The 23,442-nt window shown below is 44.3% G+C and overlaps 1 long non-coding RNA gene across 1 annotated transcript; it reads right to left on the reverse strand.

Annotated features, from left to right (window-relative positions):
- Positions 1-4,971: 4,971 nt before the first annotated feature.
- Positions 4,972-16,102, reverse strand: LOC149369668 (uncharacterized). Its single transcript, XR_016289334.1, has 3 exons — positions 15,660-16,102; positions 14,505-14,578; positions 4,972-5,127 (listed from the first exon to the last, which is right to left on the reverse strand). It is a non-coding gene; the product is annotated as an uncharacterized LOC149369668 (long non-coding RNA).
- Between the last annotated feature and the right edge of the window lie 7,340 nt (positions 16,103-23,442).

Below are 23,442 nucleotides of genomic sequence, written 5' to 3' on the forward strand. Positions count from 1 at the left end.
TCAGAGTGCAACAAGCATTTAATTTTAACTGATTAAAAAAGACATCAAGTCTTCACTACGCCGAAGTCTACCCATGTAGAAGCGCAGCGCGGCTACTTTTTCAGCGAGACTGCGTCACATTATGGGAGGAGGAAGCATAAATGTTGGCTGTTTTTTTATGCACCACAGTCCATTTCACCCGGTCCTAAAAGGCGGTGGTAGTGTAAATGAGTCACCCTAGGGTAAATGAGTCACCCTGCATGCCTCCAAAACAAAAGAATACTTTAAGGTGAAACTTTCTGAGTCGATTACTAATGGTCATTGCTTTAACGCCATGCGATTGTTTCACTGACGCAATTTTTATCCCTTTTAAGAGATTACGAGTGTCAAACTTTAACCTAATTTTTAGTGTTTCATGCACCTTTTTCTACCTCTAGAAGCTAGCACCTTTAAAGCCGTGATAAAAAATGTATATCTACTGGCATAGTGGGGGAAACAAATATTAATCCCGCCTACAATTAGCCTTCAACGAGAACATACAACATATTAAGTTTTTTTTCACAATTATGACGAGATGCGTTTAAAACCGTCCAACTTCAGACAGCTCATAACGATTTAATAAGGATGTCAGAAAATTTCACTGCAACCGCTGGAGCAGTTTCTAGAAATGGTACATAAAAGCTAAAAAATTGAAACCTGCAACGCTGAGAACAGTACTGTTTTGTATTTCAACTTCTCCTAAAGTAATTCAAAAGGCACTAAGAGAGTACACATACTTCCTTTGTTTCCACATTTTCGAAGAAATTCTCTTGACGGTTTTTCTCCCTTCTGCGTCGCTTCTTCCATCTGAGAAGCTGCGGAACGATCTCACACAGTACACCTGGCCTGATTTCAAGCGTTGCCAATGAAAATTTATTGCTTCTTTCCCATCACTAGTAAGCTAGAGCATCGCAAATGACTATTGCGACGGTTTCCGCCCGCCAAATCTTGGGGCAGCGGTACCAGATCAGCTCATTCAGTGACTTCGACTTCTTCTTTTGCGTCCTGCCGTGGAGGCACTTGATAAGAGGTCCTAACTGCTACAAAGCCTGAAACGATGGCTTAAATGTTGCTAGAAGAGCACTTGGGAGGCTGTATTTGTGAGAATATGACTCAGGGCTCCACTTACTTAGAGTACATTTTTAACCGTACCACAATATTACGCTCCCCTAGAGACAGTCGATAGTTTAGCTCCTCACTCGTATCATCCTACACAAATCTGTTCCAGTGGAACTTTTTCTTTCTCGTACGCTTCGCTGCCGTGCTTGTTGTCGTTGTTGTTGTTGCGACTGAGAGAAGGATGAAAAGTAAAGTGCACGGGCCTGCCGACTGGCTCCAGCCGTGCTTGCAAAGATCAGGCACTATACGCCATGAGCTTAGAGCTGGCTGCGCCGCCTGTCGCCGCTCTTGCGAAGCAGCGACTGGCCCGCAAGGATCTAATAACGCTGGGGACTGCTCCCGCTGGCTTGCTGCTTGCCGCTGGCTTGTTCCTGCTGTTCGGTGGCCATTTGCTTTTGCGTCTCTCTTAGAAACTCTACATACAGGCATGTGCCGCCATACGCAGGCTTTACGGATAGAAGTGAAATCGGACAAGCATGCTATTAATCTCAGATGCATGTTTAGGTTTGGAAATCAGGCCTTTCTTTCCTGCGCAAATCGGGTGCGCAGTATTGTTTATGACGTTACTCACAACCGAACCATGGCTAAATATCGTGAAAAAGAAACTGCGCCACTGATGTTGCTGACTTCCTCCTACACGAAGTCATACCCCAACATGGCGTAACCTTCACTTCCTCACCGATCGCGGCCGCTGCTATCTTTCCCAAGTGGTCACCAAATTCCCCCGCTCCTGCTCCGTCCGTGGCCATGTCCTCCTTCCCGCATACGAATGGCCTGACCGTACGTGTGAGCTGTACCCTCACCAACATGATTTCCATGTACATTTCCGACAATCACTCTAACTGGGATATTAGCCTCCCATTTGTGACATTCCCATACAGTTCCGCAAATCAAGATATGGCAGATTTCTTTCTTTTTTATCGTCTTTTTCTCTGTTTGACAGCGATCCTTTGCTGCCCTTTAACAGCTTACTGCCCCTGACCATCTACACGAGTATTTAAGCTCGGGACGCTATCACCTGCGCAGACACCGCCCGTCTTGTAGCAGCGGTTTCCGCGTCCCGATTAACTCAGAAATGTCGTAATGACTGTGGCCATCGCGACGTCACCTACTCTAATGGTTCCCTTGTGTTCAACGATAACTGATGCCCTGTGTATCGGTCCTTCATTTCCTCTGGCCTTGTGCCGTTGCGCTGTTGCACAAGAAACCCTTGCGTTGCTCTAGGTCCTGTCCCGAAGTGTGGGCCTGTGTGAATAACTTCTGCCGCTTCATACAGACCGTTACTGGGTCGCACATCACGTGGCCATAGTACTGTACGAGATCACCCCCCCCCCCCCCCCCTGCATCCACAGTCCCCGCCCGCTACACTCCGCACCGTCATCGCACATGCAAGGCCTCATGCCTTACAACTTGCACTCTCCTTTGCCAATGCAGTGCGCACCGGGACTTCGCTTTTGCCACGAGTGAGTAGATCTACAGACGCTGCGAGGACGACAAAGTGTTTAGAACGACAATGACGCTGTGGTGCACGCTTGTGTGCTGTTCGGCTGTCCCGGACCGTCGATCCTCTGCCTAGGAGATTACCTATGCTACATGTAGCGATTGCGTAACAATATAAAGGCACAGTTTTCGAACGTCGCAGGAAGTGCTTCGAATGATCATGTTGGTTCCGGAGCTCACTGGTGACACCTCGCGCAACGAAAAAGCGATAAAGTGCAGTGTCAGCGACGACAAACAGCTAAAGTAAAAATCTGGAGGGGACACTTCAGCTCCACTGAACGGTATGATGTGATAGCGTCAATTGGCTAGCCCAGATATGCAGAATCTGTCACCGTACGGTTTACATACCTAGACCGTTGGTAGTTCTCTTACCACTCCTGGCGCAGTGGCGCAAGGGCTGAGCGATGACCGCTGTCCCGCAGTTGCAGGTACTGCCAGCAGTGAGGCTTGTAAGACTGAGGTTGCTCTTCCCAAGCAACCTTTCAAGACCAATATTGAATTTAACAACCACGTGCCACAGTGGCCAGTGTAGCCACTATCCCGTGGGTACATTATGATGGTGTCACAAGGTCACAGGACCTAGGTGGCTCACCTGTTTTCTAGGTTTTCTAGGTTGTTGCTCTGATGCTTTTTCATGGATTTTTTTCTCGCGGACAGCGACGCCGGCTTTTCAGTGACTCGGTCCCTTAACGCTCTCGGGTTAAAAGTGGTTTGTGGCATAATCTTTGTGCATTACGGAAGGAGAAAGGAAAGCTAATTGCCACCTCTTTTTTTGGCCTATCCTTAGCCGGTGAAGCGATTTTCACAATGACAACTGAAAAGTGCTCCGGCGGTCACCATCGCACTCATACTGGCACAGGGAGGCTCCAGCCCCCAAGCTGCAACTTTTAACAGTCCTTCGGCTCACGCCCGCACTTGCAGACTGCGGTCTCTATGTTCTGCAAGCAGACTGGACTTCATCGTTTCATCGCCGAAGTCATCGCCCAGTAGTGATTAGGCTAAGTGAACTATGGCATACCTCGACGGAAGATGATTCCAGATGTCGCTGCTCTGTGAACAGCGCCAAGGGCACGGTAAAGGTCATAAGCGATAGTCGTTCTGTTTGTGACCCTCACTCCCCAAAAATCCCCAAAAAAGTGTATGGCGACCGCCTAAGGGTGAATTGCAACGCAGCCCACATCTAAATACTGTTCTCATCGCATGGCGAACCTACCTCTCTAGCGATCATTGATTTCATAATCTGTTTCTTTTTTTTCTTTCTTGGCCTTGGCATATTGCTCTCTTGTAGAAAGCGTTTGTGCTTTCATTATTTTGGGTGTTTTTCGCACAATTTTATCGCCCGCTCCTTCTAGGGTTGAGTAGCACTCAGTGGGAAGGAAAAAATTAGGCAACTGGCTCAAACGTTCGTCACCCCGTTTTTGCACCCTTTGCGCCAGATTTACGATTTCCTTTCACCTTGCACTCAACCACACAAGAAGGCATAATTCGAATTGCTTGCAGAGTGGTCCTTAGGGTTCTGCAGTGACTGCAGTGTAGTGGTGATCTCTCACTCACTAAGACCAGGCGATTTGCGGGAAATTGGCCCCCCGACTAAAGCCGCACCTTTGCTTCACATAAATGCTGATGGGTGGCATTTTCTTTCCTCTTGGTGTATTTGTGAACCATTAGCATATTAAGAACTATGACGTCCCGCGCCACCTTCAGTGTAGCGCTTATAACAATAGAAATCTGTTATGCAAAAAAATGAGCAGTAAAAAAGAATAATTGAATGAGTACGAGTTGGATTAAGGATTTACTGGTGAAAAACATCGCGAAATGGCTCCTCAAAAGCAACAGAAGATACGGGAGTGTGCGAACACTGCAGTGAAGAATATTTTCCAAAGAAGTCTGTACAAATTTCTGCAGACTTGGGAGCCAGGATACACGGATGAGATGACCTGGAAGCTCGGACATTGTATGAACGGGACTTGTGTGCTGCGATCACTTCCACAAGGATGCATTCCCTATTGGAAAAAAAGGCAATGATGTAAATATTGGAAACCAACATTGGAAACCTTGGTGGATTATGGTAATGGAAAATGCGTTGGAATGACTGGGCATGTTGGAATGACTGGGCATGTTGGAATGACTGGGCATGTTGGAATAACTGGGCAGGTTGGAATGACTGGGCATGTTGGAATGACTGGGCATGTTGGAATGACTGGGCATGTTGGAATGCTGGGGCATGTTGGAATGACTGGGCAGGTTGGAATGACTGGGCATGTTGGAATGACTGGGAGATGTTGGGGCAGGGGCCATGGGGCAATGTTATGTCTGTCGCAATGAGACAGCAAATTTCAAAATAGATGAAGCTCCTACAGCCAGTTTTATTTTGTGTTCATGCTCCTCTTGCTCTTCTTTAGCCACTTGTCAATGCAGCTGGGCCCCATGAAACAGCCTTGTTGATGTACCACTGGTGCATGAGGGCTTGGGAAAACTGGGCGATGCACTCTGCAGAAAAGATTGAAATGAAAGAATTAGGATCCACAAGTTTTTATTCCTGCCAGTATTAGAGTGCTAAAAAAGTAAACTCCGTATTGTGGCCACAGGAATAAAGTGAGCCTAAATCAAGAACCACTGAAGCTATTCGCACTCAAAAATAAAAATAATTTGAGGTTCTTATTCAATATATCATATGCTCGTCATTAAGTACCATCATCAGCAGCATAACTAGCACCACTGCAAGCCAAAGGCCTCTCCTATATCCCTAAACATAAGCCTGACGTGTGCCATAATGAGCAAAATAAAAAAGCCATCGTTTTTTGTCCTCTGAAGGCTTTTAGTGGGGTATTAATAAGAGGGACAATATAAAGGTAACATCAGAAGGGTGACTGCAGTAGCACAGCTGAGATGTCGCAGACGATACACTACGAAAAGAGGCATACAATCCATTGATACATCAGTTGCAAAAAATAAAAACAGCAGCAAAGAAAAGGTAAAACAAACCAGTGTCAATGCTCCAAGCGATATCACTTATTTCCATAATTTGGAGGGACCACATGCAATGAAAATGTGGTGAGGTAGAGTCACAAGCGAAGGCCATTCTGTTCTCTATTTAATTATTACTAACTCTATGCAGCTGAATGCTTTTTCTGGTGTTTTATCTTGTTGTGTTAGTGACCATCTTCCTGTGTTTGCTTGCATTGAGAACGCTAGTACAATAGGAAGTAAGTCCACATCAATCACATACCAAGCTATTACAGAATCATCATTGAAATCCTTTAGGGATGCGCTCATGAAAGTATATTGGAGTAAGATAGCTGAACTTCATGATGCAAATGTTGCCTATAATACGTTTGTCGATTGCTTTAAACAGATATATCACGACTGCTTTCCTCTTGTAACACGTGCGAAAAGTCGCAGAATCCGCAAGCCATGGGTAACGCCAGAGCTTCGCGGAGAAATACAAATGAAAGACAAGCTGTACAGAAAATTTTTGAGCAGCCGGAAGGTTGAGGACCTTGCGGTATGTAAGAAATATAGGAACAAATTGACTAAAAAACTGCGGTCTGCACGAACAGCCTATCACGTGTCACTTCTAGATGTTAAGAATGCTCGAAATGGTGTACTATGGTCGAGATTAAATACACTTCTGCAGCGGGACAGTTCACGCACTGCATTAACAAAATTAAATATTGATGGAAAGGAAGTTTCTGGCGTCGAACTGGCTAATGTATTCAATACTTTTTTAACGAGCTTGGCTACCCGTGCTATAACACGTGCTGCCGGATCTGACGCTTGCAAATATGTTCGAATTCAGAATGATGAAACAACTTTTCTGCACCCAGTCACGGTAGACGAAGTAGTGTCGGTGATAACAAATCTTAACAATAGCAGTAGCTGTGACATTGATGATATCCAAATACGGCCAGTCAAGCATGTAGTTGACATAATTGCTCCCATACTTGCTCACATCTTTAACATCTGTTTAGAAACTGCAGTTTTTACGGAAAAAATGCAATTAGCAAAAGCTGTTGTTCTTTACAAAAAAGGAGATCGCAACGCCCTCGCCAACTACAGACCAATCTCTATTTTGCCAGTGTTTTCGAAAGCATTTGAGAAAATGCTGCATCTAAGAATGTCAAATTTCATCCATAAATTTAACTTGCTAACACCATTTCAGTTTGGCTTCTGCAAAAGCAAATCCACTGAACTTGCATTACTCCAACAAAAGGAATATATAATAAAGCAACTTGAAAACAAATCTATTGTCATTGGTGTATTTGTGACTTCTCAAAGGCTTTTGACCTGGTAAATCATAAAATCTTACTAAATAAATTACACTACTATGGTATCCGAGGAAAAGCGCTCTCATTGTTAAGTTCTTATTTGTCGTTTAGACAGCAAGTGGTGTACATAAATGGTATACAGTCTGAACCGAAGCCGCTCTTCTACGGTGTCCCCCAAGGCAGTACGCTAGGGCCTCTACTCTTCAATATTTACCTAAACGATATTGTCAACATTAGCGATAATACAAAGTTTTTCATCTATGCAGACGATACGAGCGTATTTTTTTCGGGTGAAAATGTTCATGAACTTATCAAACAATGTAATGCCACAATGAAAGCTCTTGAGGTCTGGTCTGCAGTTAACCTGATGCAAATAAATGAGAGTAAGACCAAAGCTGTCATATTTAGGCCGAAAAATAAAGTTATCCCACTGCACGATAATATTATATTAAACTCGCGGGCTGTAGAAATTGTTGAGCAGTTTAAATGCCTTGGGGTCATATTTTCTGCCAGTATGTCATGGGATTATCATGTCAATTATATCTTGAAAAAAATAGCTCAAATCACTGGTGTTATAGGCCGTCTAAAATACATACTTCCCACAAAAACTAAGATGCTGGTATACAATTCAATATTCAACTCGCATTTAAACTATTGCCAGTTGGTGTGGGGCACTACAACATTCACTAACCTTGAACGTATTCATTTAATGCAAAAAAGATATCTCCGAAATGCATATAATTTACCGTTCCGACATCCCAGTGCAGCTTTCTTTTGTCATTCCAGAGTTATTAAAGCACATAATCTTTATAAATATCGCCTCAGTGTTACTTTTAAAACAGAAATCAAGAAGAATGTAACAAATCTTAAAAATTTTGCAGAACTAAGGAAAAAAGAATCAGTCTATCCAACAAGACGTGGCGAAGAATGGACAGTGCCAACACCTCGACTAAATCTTGGTAGGGAATGCCTTCAGTACACACTTCCATCTCTTCTAAATAGGTATATCCACATTGACCTCGATTTGTTTTCTTTTTCACGTCATGAACTACATAATTTGTTTTTGCATAACATTGTTTAAGTTTCATTATGTATACATATTGCTGTTTCGTGTATTCTCCGGTGCTTCCTTGATGTGCTTGTTTTTTAAAATTGTATAAACTCTTGTGTTGCCTCCCTGTCAATAATTAGTATTGTAGACTCGTCAAGCTGCCCAAGGGCAGCTTTTTTCTACGATTCCTCCATCTGTAGTGCTAGATGGGAAATAAACTTTGATTTGATTTATTCTTCAATGGGAACAGGAAAAATTTCTTGATTTAGTTGTGATGGCATCCTGGTCTGAAGCGGGGCAGCAACATTTAAAATTAAGTTGTGGAAAAGTATTGTAGAGTATATGGAACACACCTAAACGAGCGATTTCCCCTTTTATGCAGTGATGTCTGGTGGTCAAATGAGATGACTGATTACACATATGCTGTACCAAGTGTCGCTGTCGGATTAAAGGGAGTTGGTGGCGTAGCATCAAACAGTTTGGTGCAAAATTGAAAGAGCTAGGGAATACTTCAGTTTGGAATCAATAAAATTTTTATGCATAAACTGCGCAGCATGGCAAGAGCACACAGATCATGACATCTCCTGATAAACCCGAGTGCCCTTGTGGTGCCAGCAGCATGTATCGTGACATGCTCCAAGTATGTGGGGCTGCATCTGGTTAAGGTTTCTCCATACCATTAACCCTAGAGGTGGGAAAGGAGGTCAATACTTGTGACAAAACAATGCAGACAAGACAAGGACAACGAAGGAATAAATATGATGGCATGAGTGCCGACTATCGCCAATGTGTATTGGAAACCACGTCAAAATATATACACTGTGGCCTAAAGAAACAACGAACAAAGGGCACCTTGTGTCAACCACATTGCATGAGTGTAAAACAAAACAAAAACTGACAAAGAAGCATTTAAGAGCATGAACTCTTCCTTAGGAAGCGATAAAAAAGGTGTGCTAACACAGTGATTGCGGTTTTTTTTTTTTAAATTTCAGTGGCCTCGATTATCTCACGCACAAACTTTTCTGTGTCTGTCAGGCAAAATGCAGAACATGAATTCCGGTTCACAGCGTTTAGGATCTGGCAAACAATTGCAATTGCGACAGTGAATCATCAAAGTTCTCCCGCAAGCTTTGTTCACATCGTCGTGGTGGTCTTTTAAACCTCTCAGTGACACACTTGCCTGTTTTCCCAATGTAAACATAGCCGCATTTCAAGGCGTTCGAACACACTATGTCTTCTGTGCAGTGCACGAAGAGACTCTGATGGATAATCTCGGTTGACTACAGGTACTGAAACTTCATAGGGTTAGAAAAACAATATCGACGCCAACTCGACTGCCTATTTAACCGGTGCGGCCAATTGTGGATGTAGGGAAAGGTACGTACAAACTTCCTTTTGGGAGTTACAGTCTCGACGGGGGCACAAAAGGAATGTTTCAACTTCTGCTTAAAGCAATCGGCTAAAGACACTGACAAAGGTTCTGAATATCCAGTAAAGGACAAACGGCATATGAGCTGGGCAAAACTGGATGTCATGGCAATCAAACAGGATTTCATTAAGGAATTTTTGAAGCAAAGGTTAGTGACACCTCTTGACCAGCTTAGACTGAACCGAAGAAAATGGTAAAAGTAGCTTGTTTTCCCTTGGCTCGTAAGCCCAACAAGTGTAACCACCGAAGATTGAGATCCAATAAATGTGATGACATATTATCCTCTATAATTTCAGTGGTGATTCAAAGTGGACTGAGGCTTTGACTGAACTCCTCTCTCACCTTAGACAATGCTTCGTCAGGATTGGAGATCCTGCAATAAGCCACGTAACAGCAGCGCTAATAGTTTTTTTGCAAAAACAAGCTATTCTGAAATGTAATAAAGGTGGACTGAAGGTATGAGCTTAAAAGTGCGACAAAATTATTCACCAAAACGCCTGAGACGTTTGGAATGCCACTGCTCCATTTAGGTTAATGAATTCTTCAACACATTATTGATCCTGATTGAGGGATGGCGTAATATAAATCCTTGATGTCAACATAGCACCCCATGAAACTGGTGCGAGAGTTATTGTGTAGAAACTGCGTTACTTTCTCTGCAGATCTTACACGAGAGGAGTCATCAATGCTCAGCAACTTAATTTTATGTCGCAAAGAGAAGGCGATTTGTTTCTGACAGGTTCCATTCTCTTAAACTACAACCCTCAAGGAGCAGTCACCTTTATGGGTCTTTGCGGTAAAGAAGATAGCTGGACAATTTTTCTTACTGAAGTTGATGGCATTAGCCTGATGGTTAAACTCTAGATTGTTAATGTTTCTTGGCACTGGACTTTGCTTTTAACAAATCAGCTAGTAAGTGGCACTCAAATTCAGAATACACTGCATCTGTGGCCTTGGACTGAAAGGCGCCTTTCGATACGACCACAAAACCACCGTTTATCAGCAGTTGAAAGCAAGAGGGCCCACCCTCTTAAATACGACACAGTTCGGCCTGTGGGCAAGTTCCTAAAGAGGGTTCAAACCGTGACACTGCATCAAAACATCCCGAAACACACCTGTCACACTCAGGTCTGTGCGTGGAAAAGGCAACTCGTCAAACCATGGCAAGCATCTCCACAATAGTTCTCTTCGGAGGAACGGAAAATTTTGGTCCATAAGCACTTCAAGGACCAGACGAGGCAGCGACTCCAAGCTGAAGGTGTGCACCTTGTTGTCAAACTCTTGTGCCTGAAAACAAGCCAGGGAGTGGCTGGTTGACGGTGTCACGCACCGTTGACCAGGTGAAAGCCATCTGGAATGCCACTTTGCAGCCACTTTGCACTCACTAGCCCGGAGCAGAGAAGCCAAGGCACGAGTGTCTGAAAACAAGGTGCACAATGTCGACACTGAGTTGCTGCCTCGTCTGCTGCTTGAAGCATATACGGGCCAAAATTTGCCATTGTTCCTTCGAAGAGGACTATTCTGGAGCTGTTTGCCATACTTTGACGTCTTGCCTTCCTGTGCCTGGACCTGAGCGTGACAGGTGTGTTTCAGGGGGCGTTGGTTGATGGGGTGTCGTGGTTTGAACCATGCCAGGAACTTGCCCGCAGGCTGAACTGTAACGGGTTTAAGACGGTGGGCCCTATCGCATTCAACTGCTGATAAAGAAGGTGGTTTTGTGGTCATGTCTAAAGGCGTCTTTCTGTCCAAGGCAACGGAGGCAGTTAATTCTGAGTTCAAGTGTCACACAACAGCTGATTTGTTAATAGCAATGTCCAGAGCCAAGAAACTATGTAATAATCTAAAGTTGAACCATCTGGCTAATGTATCAACTTCAGCAAGAAACTAGCAGAGGTTCCAATGAGAGGTCAAAAGACCACCGTTACGATCTGAACAAAGCTAGCAGGGGGAATCTGATGTTTCATTGTCGCGACTGCGGTCGTTTGCCGCATCCTTTATGCTCTGAGGCGTAATTTCTTGTGCTGCATTGTGCTAGACAGACACAAAAAAGTTTGTGCATGAGATGATCGAGGCCACTGAAATTGTAGAAAAAACGCAATCAATGTGTTAACACACCTTCTTTATCGCTCCCTAAGAAAGAGTTCATGCTCTTAAATGCTTCATATTCAACTTTCGTTTTGTTTTTGACAGATCCAAAGTGAATGTTACAAGGCGCCCTTTCTTCATTCTTTTTTTAGGCCACAGTGTATATATTTTGATGTGCTTTCCAATAAACCTTCTTGAAAGTCAGCACTCGCACCGTCGCATTCCTTCCTCATCTTTCTCTTCTTTGCGCTGTTCTGACACGATGAATTACAAACAAGACCATTCATCCGTCTTGCAAAAGTCAATACAGTCAGAGTAGCTGAGATAGTTGGGGCATCCTTCTGAATAATGCAGTCATAAAGACAAGGTTGGGACATAAAGACAAAGACTGTTATTCAATGGCTAATATTAATGTACTCTAGTAATGTGCTTGGTTTGGTTTATGGGGGTTTAACATCCCAAAGTGACTCAGGATGAGGGACGCCTTATGATTTTGCATATTGATATGCTGGGCTTCATAAGAGAAGAAGTACAATAGTTTTTTAAGGCCAGCCGTAGAACAGGAAGCAATGAATCTACACTAATATCAAAGAATGAAGGCTCAAGCATGAGAGTGTAGCTAAAAGGTTATAATGACAAACATGAAAAGCTTTGGAGAAATTCAAGTCGATGACACTTGCCTAAAATAAAGAATCTAAATTTGGGTGAAAATCTGTTGTGAATTCAAAAAGTTGAATTGCACATTAGTAAAGAGAATGGGAGCCGTGATGACTGGTATAGAAATATTAGTTTGAATTATGGTGGCAAGTAATATGCGGACTCATTTCGTGCCCTAACAGTTCATGCAAAATGCACATCAATAAAATAGGAGAACAGTTTGGGGATCAGAACGGTTTCCAGCCTTAATTATTGACAGGTCAGCTTCAGGTTGTCAGGGATAGAACCAAGAGGTTTGGATTGGCTAACAATTATTCGTAAAATCTGTCTTCAGATATCCTCAGTAGCTTAAAGTATGTCAGAAGGCTTCTCACACAGCCCTCAGGTACTCGAAAGCTTGTGCTTATCAATGACTTTCGAGACATGATGAGAAGCAATGGTTAATGCAGTGAAATGGGTAACAAATAACTGATTTTTCTCAAGAAAGTGCCCATGGAATATGCTGTCAAACAAATTCCCAAGGATCCTTCAATTAAGCCCAAAATGACAGTTTATGGGTAGCCACTTTGTTATAACCATCACATACAAAAAAAGAGACACCAGAAGCCCTCCTTATTCACTGAAAACAAGGGAGAATTACGAGACATCATTCCGGCACACAAAATCACACGGATGAAGAGAGTAGACTCCATGGACACCATATTTCAACTGAGGTTTATTCCACAACACAGGCTTTTTATGTGCAAAGGGGTACTACTAGTGATCCCTGGGGCTGAAAAGTATTTCCGCCACCAGATAACAATTATTCAGGACGGCAAAAACCAAAACACAAAAAAACATAGGGGTAAAGGTATCTTGCCACTCACATTAAACACATCGGCACGCCTATGCATCACCTACCTGGCTGACCCAACAAACATATTTGCCTCCAGATAACCTATTTCTTTTTCTGGAGCGCTGCAGAAGGGCTGCTGACGTAATTCTCTTTTTCAGCAGAGATACAAAAGGCTTAAAAAATTTCCCAGCCCTTTCAAGTGCTAAACTTGCACAAGGCATGTGTTTCTTTCAAAAACGCCTTGCATGCTCGCTTGTGCGAGCAAAGGCGAATGTGCTCAGCTAAATGACCTCTGCCACTTAATGAATCAGCTGTCCTGCAATGTTCAAGCAAGCGTTCAATGATGCAAGCCTCGTCTGTCTAATGTAATGTTTGCCACAGGCAAGGAGGATGCTGTACACCATGTCAACCGCATGTTTAACGAGGGGTTTGGTGTGCTTAGTTTTGTAGGCAGGCTTTTCGTAACGTCATTTATCAGGTGGCACATGCATCCCAGCTTTCCCAAGCTGAAAATACGACATGTACATCGTGTTTGTCACTAGCCTTCTTGAGGCGGTGTGACACCTGATGGCAATAGGGCACAATGACAGGTCACTGTTCCGAATGTGCGTTGTCTTCCGGCTTGCGCTGCCCAGCACACTTCATCTCTCGAACCTGGCTTTCTACCACTAAGGCTACAATTTCTCCTGTGAAAACTGCCTGCTCCAGTCTCCTTACTTGCGCATTGATCCTGTCACAGAGTCGTGACAGCGTCAATGCCGAAGTAAGGCGACTGGAGCAGGCAGGCAGAAAAAGAAATAGATTATCTCAATGCAAATGTGTGTTGGGTCAGCCAGGTAGGCAATGTTTAGTCACGCCAATGCATTCAACTTGAGTGACAAGCTAACCTTACGCCTATGTTTTTGTTTTTGCAACCTTGAATAATTGTTACCTGGTCGAGGAAACACTTTTCAGCCACAGGGGTCACTAGTACCACTTTGCATGTAAAAAGCTCATGTTGTGGAATCAACCTCAGTTGAAGTATGGGGTCTATGGAGTCTACTCTCTTCGTTCATGTGTTTTTGTACACTGGAATGATGTCTCATAATTCTACCCAGAACCAATTAGCTCAGCTCTCCATGCTTAGCAAAAACAAGGCAGCAGTAATGAAACCAGTTCTCATGTGTGCACTTTTTCTTTTACATCTGTGACCTGCGATGAGTGGCATAAAAACACATATTTAAGTTAACACACATGCATCATAATGTTAATATTCGTAGTCAAATAGTATCACATAATGCAGCCAAAAACATGCAGACATTTCGCACTTCATGCATAGAATGCAACGGTTAAAAGACGAGCAATATTTAATGTAAAACTTCAAATGGCCTGCAACCGGCCCATTCTGACAGCCAACTAATATTACTCATATAAACATGTAAACATATCAGGCCAGAGCTATCCAAACTGCTCCAAGCAGTAGCATTAAGGAAAAGAGCAATGAAAGTAAGAGAACATTTCATGGTAACCACAAGAACAAAGCACAATGCAGTAACAACTTACAACACAGCTTTTGACTTCATCTGGTGGCCACAAAATCCATGCCATTGACTCGGACTGGAAGACAGATGTGCCACCTGCGGATACCAATTTCCCATTATCACTATGACAGGAGTACAAAAACAAGCATGCGAACTCGGTCCAACAGTGAATATCACATGAATGTAAAAAGATCAGGAAAAATATACTTGCCCAAGTATACGCCTCAATACAAAGGAAAACTACCCTGTTTAAAATGCATCAGTTCCCCTAGCACTAGTAAAGGAATCTTGCTATGAGCAAAACAAATCTGCGTTCGAAAGCGTAGATAAACATCGTAATAACTGAGACAATTATTGCGTCACTTGTTTTCCTCAGAAACCAATTTTCAAACAGCAGAGTGATCGAAATGCAAGATCCTATACTCTGGGTAGCCAGAAACGCTATCGGTATCATAAAAAAAAATCTTCACATACTCATTTAAAAATTAGATCCTGACGGCCGGAAATTAACTTTCGTTCGTAACTGCAACCTGAGACAGTGCTTTCTTTATAGTGGGGTTTGAATTCAGATGCGGAAAATGGGCACTGATCGTATTGGAGGGTTCCGGATTAATTTAGACCACCTAGAATTTCTTAACGTGAGCTGACATCGCACAGCACAGGGGCATTCTTTTTTTCATTTCACCTAAATCGAAATGCGGCTACTGCCATCAGGATCGACCCCACGACCTAAGGTTCAACAGTCTAGGGCCAAGCAAAAACCGCGGCGAATAAAAAGTGTTTCAATCCCCCTCAAAGTGCTAACGCTATCTTGAAAGACAATCATACATTTTACGCACAGCCAAAGTGCCGGTCCTTGAAACGTGCGCGGTGGTGTGAACAAGCATGGGCAGAAACGCGTAGAACGAGGCATATACGAGGACAAATCTGTGCTCAACAAGAAACAAAACGCGCAAACATGCGCATACCAAAATCATGCAAAGCTAGCGCACGCACGGTCGCATCCCCTTTGCCAAAACAAGTACCGACAGCGACAATTCTTGGCAGAGCAACTCACCGCGGCGACAACAAAAGCGCCTTAAACGCTTTTTAGAGCATTGAACACGAATACTGCAGCAGTACGACAGGTCACCGTTCCAGCATTATATGCTTCGGATAAAGCACGAGTACTGCTTACCTTTTCAGATGATTGCGTAGTCGTGCAGAACGCTGTTTGCCTTCGTGTCACGGGCACTACACCAACCAGTGAGAGTTCAGCACGAGTGCTACGTAGCCGGCACTCTCTACCACGTAGTCACACAGAAGAAAATATTCCGGGCCTTATTTGGAACATTTCCACCGCGACACTGCCCGCGCGTCTTTGTGCCTGGACACCCATCCTGGACTACACAAAGAAGCGCACAGACTGAAAAGTTAGAGAGACCAGAAAAATGACACTTTGCCTCGAATAGGCTACGTCGACAGCACTGCGCGATTGTGCACCCTTGAGCAAGAAGAAACACACGCAAACCACAACACAGTTCACGACGGCTCACAATCCAAGTAGCGAATTGTAGCAAGCGCCGAAGCGCGATGCACGCGACGCAGCACCCGAACCGCCATGAGGGTTATACAGAAAAACAGCTACCGGCAGCCGCCTGGCGGTGACAACCAGTTTTTGTTTCGGTTTCGTTGTGAAAAAGCTTGTATCCTACTTTTTATTTTATTTTTGGTATTTTTTTGGGGTATTCAGCCGTATCGGCATCCACAGAAATTGCAGCGATTGCGAGCAATTACCACTGGTAGAAACGCGCGAATTAACGACCTGTTGCTTGCGCTGCGGTTGAAAAATGCCTGAGTCCTCACGGCAGTATGACTTGCTGCTTTGCTCATTCACGAAATTACATGCCGATTTCTGTTTGTATGGGGAAGTTTTTTTTTATATTGATGGGAGATCAGCAAGGCTAACAAAATACCCAACGTAGCAGTCGTAGAGAGTAGGTTGTCGTAAAAACATGGTGACGCTGTTTGATCGGCAGCACGACGTGAGAGGCGGCAGCGTTGAAACGCGCGTCGAGAGAACAACCTCCATGGCATATGCTTTCTTGAGACTACAGTGAAGGTGTGCATTTTTTATAGTGGAGTTCTCTCATCCAACGTGAAAACCAAATCAATTCTTAGTATGAAATATGCTGTGTAATTTATATCCTCATATTGTGTTTATATATATCTGCATTTCTATTTTGAAAAACAGTGTTGTACTGGTAATTGTGTACCAAGGTGCATGTATAAGAGTGCAGCCTTGTCGAAATATTCTGTGTATATATTTGTATTCGTAACCCTTCTACAAAGAAGCTGTGTGGCCAGCTATGTGGTTAACAATTTGTTAATTGAATTAGTATTGAAATGCACGCTCAATAAAATTTTCTGAATGAAATTGAGTGTTCGTATTCAGGCATGCAGGGCTCTGCAAACCTGCAATTTATTATTTTGTGAACAATGAAGTTAAACTTTTTCTCAAATATTTTGCTAATGATAATCTAAAGCCCAAGTATATAAGTCGTTACTTTTTAAAAAAATTTTCTGAAACTGTCAAGTCAACAAATGCACGTGTAAAAAAGAGAAATTTGTCTTACAGTTTTTGTTCTAACAGCATAAAGTGCCAAGTGTACAGTCTTTGTCAAAAGTAACCAGGCTGCATGGTTTGCTTCTAGCTTGTATAGTGGAGCCCTTGTGTTATTTCTAAGGATCAAAACGTGTTGGAAGGTAATAAGACCCTCAGTCCTTACCTTTAGCTACCATTCCAGCTTTAGGGAAGCTGTGAGGGATCCACTGTACGAGCTAGAAGCAAACCATGCAGCCTGGTTACTTTTGACAAAGACTGTACGTTTGATGGATTTGACCCACTGAGATTGTTAGTGCATTGATGAGTTTCATTTTGTCAACCATATAGGCACATGCATATGCAGTATCTGCTGCCCAGCATCGGCCATTCAAATACAGCCATGGTTTGTGCCATGCCAAACAAGTAGGTACAGTCGTGGGTAAAAAAGATTAGCACACATGACGGAACACCAGAGCGCCGGAATGACAACGCCTGGCACTGCGGGTGGCGGAGAGGCTGATAACGGGAGTGCCGGGCCGTTCCCATTCTACAGTATTAAGGGGGTCTGCCACGGACAGTAAAATTACTGCGGACTGCCACGGACAGCAAATTAGCGGACTGCCACGGACAGCAAAACTGCTGACTAAAAGCAGCGCTATCATCTATTGTTCCCGCGAGTTCCTTTTGACAAACCATCGCGGACATAAAAAAACAGTAATAAAAAGAAGCCATCTGTGCTCATGATAACCGAGCCAAAATAAATTCCGCAAGCACAGTCACGTAGGGTCGGCAATTCAACGCTCGGGCGGTGCACGCTTGATAAAGCTTACTTCCTGCCGTCCCCCCCCCCCCCAACCAAACATGGAAACGGCCCGTTAGGCAGTTCTGCCTACCGCAGCGCTGCGTGGTGAGATATACGAATCCTGATCGCCAGTGATCTGTGCTAATATTTTTTGCTCGCGACTGTACACATCCATAGGCTCCCACCGTGGTTTCCACATAGTCCAGTGTTGCCTGCCAGGCCCACCGAGATAATCACGATGGATACCACCAAGCCCATCCCATCCCATCGTGCTCACTGAAGTGTCCAGCGTGGTTTCCATTCAGCCCAATATTGTTTACTGAAAGTGCCAGTGCAGCCACCACAATTTCCACTCAATCCAGGGTGGCCCAAAGTCGCCATTAGTGCATCCAGCATCTCTCCCATTCGCTCCAACAGCACCCAGCGTGGAAACCAACACTTCCAATCAGCCCACCATTTTCTCCAACATGGAAACCAACACTTCCATTCGGCCCACCGTTTTCTCCAACGTGCCTTTTGCTGGAATTTTCAACAGGGTTGGCTATCCGCCACCTAAAGGGGCAAGTCAATATTAATTCCTGGGCACTTTCAATTTGATTATCCTGTACTGCTTACACAGCGGTTCTCCGTCATGGTAAATTTTGCAAAATACATATATGTGCAGTTTATCTCCTTTGGGTTGAGGTAATTGGATTTAATAACATTTAATAACCGCCTCCATCGAAACGTTGCGGCCGTGGTCCGGTTCGGCGTTTCGATGGAGGCGAAACGTAAAAATGGGCCCGTGTGCTGTGGGATTTCACTGTAATTTCGACCACTTGGGGGTCTTTAACGAGCACTGAGATGCACAGCGCAAGGGCGCCTTTTGCGTACCGCCTCCATCGAAACGTTGCGGCCGCGGTCGGGTTCGGCGTTTCGATGGAGGCGAAATGTGAAAAGGGGCCAGTTGAGTTTCCCCTTCATGTGGTGACGAGAGGAAACGATGATGATGAATTGATGGTTCGGAGTCGCAAACAGTCACGTTACTCGATAGCGGGACAAGAAGGTTAACTATTTATTACACAAAATAAACGAGTGAAACAAGCAAGGAAAAAAGGATTTACAACATGACTGAAACGTTGATGACACGAAATCAGCCAATCAAATACCTAGGAAAGGAGAGGTTCCGAGCACGCACACAAAAAGCACTGAACTCGCCGCGTTCCGAACCTCCGCCTTCCTCTTCGTTTCCCCTCCCGCACACGTGCATACGAGACGCACGTATGCCACGGGAACAATCACCGAAGGCTCCTCATATAACAAAAAACGGAAAGCTGTCGCCGAGGGGTCAAGCGTCCAGTGGCAACAAACACGAGAACGAGCGTTCTGGCGACGGCGCCGCCAGCAACAACAGAGCAGCCACCGACGCCCGTCGCGCCGTGCGTCCGCAGTGTGTCCTTCGTGCGTCCGCGGTTCCATGCACTGTGCTGGAGGCTGGATGGCACCGCAGAAAGTTCAGCGAACTTAACAGGGCCCGTGTGCTGTGGGATGTCAGTGTAATTTCGACCACTTGGGGATCTTTAACGCTCACTGAGATGCACAGCGCACGGGCGCCTTTTGCGTACCGCCTCCACCGAAATGTTGCGGCCGCGGTCGGGTTCGGCGTTTCGATGGAGGCGAAACGTTTTTAAGGGGCCCGTTTGCTGTGGGCTGTCAGTGCATGTTAAAGTTCCCCGGTGGTCGACATTATTCCGGAATCCTCCACTGGTGGATTTTTGCGCTTGTGGTGTTTTTCTTTTCATGCCACATCTGCGCCATCATCGTGGCACTGAAGCTCAAATACAGAAATATCGCCATATTGATTGCTGCTTGGAAAGGCTGTCCCAAAGACCAACAACTGAATTGACATTTGAATTGAAGTTTATTTCAAAACATTGGAGTTTTATTAGAAAATACTAGAAAACAACCAACAACAATTCTCAGTGAATATGCGCGTAATGAAATGAATGTTTCGGCTAGAAGACCTGAGAACGAGAGCAAAAAACTGGCAGGGGTTTAATACAGCTTGAACCTAGTTACACGAGCGAATGTTTTCTTAAGCATGGTCTCCACGCTTGCAAATCAAATGTCAAGGTGAAAGGTCAAGGCCAGGTACGCAATGGTCATAGTCATATGATCACGTGGTCATACTACTATAGCTTAGGCCATGCCACCATGCAGTTAAGTTACGTTTGACCTTGTGACGCATTGAAGGCCGTTGTCGATGCGCTGCCCACTGTCTGAAATCAATTATCAAGGTCAATGGTCAAGGCTAAAGGTCAAGGTCAGGTACGCAATGGTCGTAGTCCTATGATCACGTGGTTATACTACCATAGCTTGTGTCATACCACCTCGCATTTAAGTTCAGTTTTATCTTGTGGGGTACTGAAGGTCATTGTCTCATACATATCGAAATACGAAGTTTTACCTCGGGAAGTCGAGCTCTTGCTCTCAAAGGAAATTTTGACACGGGAGTACAAACATAAACCCCGCTTTTATTCTAAGTGCCCTCAACGAGTTTCACACTTCATATCCAGCGAACAAAATTTGTAAAGCTTCCAATTTCTTTCAGCAGAAGCCAGTCGGGTGCATCTTTACGTGTAAAAATGGAGCAGAGTTTGCTTACATGCCCAAAGGTAGTCAGTGCGAGGTAAGAGCCCCTTTCCTTGCTTTGCCCCCCCCCCCCCCCCAAAAAAAAAAAATCAGAGATGAAGTTGATTAAAGCGGCTTTTGCTTACCAACATAAACAAGAAAACCAGGTCGAAGCTCTTGAATAATATGTGCAGGCAAGCGAGCTACAAAGTCATGCCGTAGTCATGACACTATCATGATACAGTATCAAGTATGGGATAAATTTAAGCGAACCGGAGAAAATTCGTAAAAACTTTCTTCCTCATTTTTCTGAATATCCTAAATCCAAAATATGGATGAAACCAACAATGGAAAATTTCGCGCTCTAGATACTCTCTGTTCAAAAGCTGCCTACTGGTTCACGTGCGCATTAACAGCGTATGAAGGGAAAGGGCGCTTGCGTTCCCACGACTCAGTTTTGATGTCTATTAAATAAAATAAATTAGTGCGAAGATTTTACCGAGAAAGAAAAATATATGTTTAAGCACGTAACTGTGCTGAGACTCAACATTATCATCATAACAAGTCTGTGGTCCCCTTAAATTACGTTTCGTGGTCCGCAAGTGTATCCAGTGAAGGAGACGGTGAGCGAACTTCTGCCTTCCACTAATCTTTCGAGTCCACCACTGTACAAATGTCTGGAGGGGTGCTCTCAAATTGTCGCCGCTACGTTACCGTTCAGTTCCTTAGGGTTTTGCGCACCAAAGTAGATGGACACAGGGAGGGGGGAAATGCAGGGATCTTAACCAGAAAGGTTTCCGGTTGGCTACCCTGCACTGTGGAAGAGAATAAGGGGATTAAAGAGGGAAGAAAGAAGGAACGGGAAACACAGTCACAGTATGTCAATCAAGGCATCTCTAACAAAAAAACAACACAGTGCCTTGTAAGCCTTCATGGCAATCGACTCTTGTGGCCACGGACCGAGGATCTTGGCCTCTGTGAAAGGGCGAGGATCAAGGCGGTCCCGAGCACAACACAGGGCACTCACACACGGGATGGCTGATTGTCTCTTCGCAGATACAGTTTGCACAAGACCTTATTTAAGCAGCCTCGTATACATGTTATCGGTTCCGACACAGACTCCAAGGGAACTAATAGAGCCCTGGTATGTTTTTACATTATCATAGTCATACATTTCAAATTTACCTAACAAGGCTGCTAAGACTGGATAACTGGATAAAAAAATAGAAATTCTACAAATATTTAACAACAAACTGTCCAACTACTGTACAGTTGAGTTAAAAACACCCGGTGAGAGCCATCGCGTCTGTATATGTTCTCTTTCTTCTTCCCTCTTTTCTCTCCTCCTCTTTAATCTTGTATTCTTCGCCTTCTTCTTGTTCTTTTTTTAGCCATCTTCATCATTCTCTCGTCTATTTTTCTTTGCTCTTCTTTCACTCTTAGCTTAACTTGGTGGTGCCAAGGCAGGCATACATTGCCTTGACTTCGACCCGCTTGGGCGCTAAACAAAACCAACTACTATTACGTGTGTCGCAATGCGGTAACTAGGCCTTGTTCAGCAAGTAATTCTAACGCGAGTGGGTTTGTATCTTCCCATCCGAAAAAAAATGTCAGGGGTTTAACTCTTCTAAATTAAGTTAGAGAGAGCGAAAGCTCCATTACACTTGGCTAGCCTTGGTTAAACTGGATTGCCATGCAATGCTACAGAATCTCTCGCCGACGCAGCAGCTTGAGCTATTGCTCTCCGCTGTCACCTTTCACATTCTTGCAACCACCGCTAAGCGAGTCGTTTCTCACTCTCTTCCTCGGCTCTTCCTGCCTTAACGCGCTTAGCTTTTTGTCTTCTCTGTAACGAAGCAGCAATCGGGCTATTTCAGTCGTATGATCAGACAGAGCCTGCTGTCTATAGTACAAAGTCCTCGTTATCAGCCAGGGTGTCGTACCAGAACCAAACCTCAGCACAAAACCGGAGCCGAACCCGAATTTTCACCCGGAACCGGGACCGAATCGATCCCATATTTTTTTTTAGAGCGCAGCTCTTTCGAGCCTGTTTCTGCGTTTCGCGGCGTCGCCGTTGTCCCTCGTAACCAGCTTCGCAGTCGGGGCAGCGCACTGCTCTAGCTGCGCGCGCTCCTGGCGCCATCTCCCACACGCTGAAGCCGAAACGCATAGCCGCCTTTCGCCGCTGCGTACGCTGCGTTCGTCGCTGCGCTAATAATTCCTGCTTTTCTTTGCAAAATCTGTGAGATCAGTAGAAGGGCACGGTTAGAGCCGGCGCTGAGCACGTGAAAGCAAGTTTCTCATAAAAAAGTTCCGGTTCGCGCAAGTTTCGCATTGGACGAAGCAGAGCCAATTACGAACATGGGGCACAAACACGCTATTGCAGACATCGGTCAAATTTTTCTATTTTTCTCAATGCAAAAACCGAAGCTTTTATAGTGCACTATTAGGCGTTAACAATTTTTGGAAGGATATTTGTTCTGAAAAGAATGCCTTTTAAATGCTCAAAAGTTGTTTTCGACCGTTAGCTATTTATGTCGACACCAATAGGAAGCTCTCTCACCATGGGCGAATTCGGGGCTCACTTCCGCATATCTGCTTCACTGCTCATTTATTGAAAATATAAAGTAAGCATGTTTTATTACCACACATATTGATTTTAACAGAACGTTTCGTGGCAATATTTTCTACTAAAGCATGTATTTATGCAGTCCTAGTTGTTGTTTTGTGGCTAAAGCTAGCCACGTTTGATAAAATGACCTTGAAAGAGCCTCTCATAGATGTTCGCGCCAGCTTTCTCTCCAGGTATTATTTAAAAACTGTATGCTTCCATTCGCTTGACACTGATTCGGTTGGTCTCCAACGACAGCCAATGCAAGCCAAGGAAGAGTAACGAATACTACAAGGCACACAAGTTGCACGGCGACTCAGGGTGGGCTCCTATCTGCAACCCCATTCCATGAC

Source organism: Amblyomma mixtum, chromosome 1 (genome assembly GCF_055824585.1).
Source record: "Amblyomma mixtum isolate Tamu chromosome 1, ASM5582458v1, whole genome shotgun sequence".
NCBI classification, from domain to species: domain Eukaryota; kingdom Metazoa; phylum Arthropoda; class Arachnida; order Ixodida; family Ixodidae; genus Amblyomma; species Amblyomma mixtum.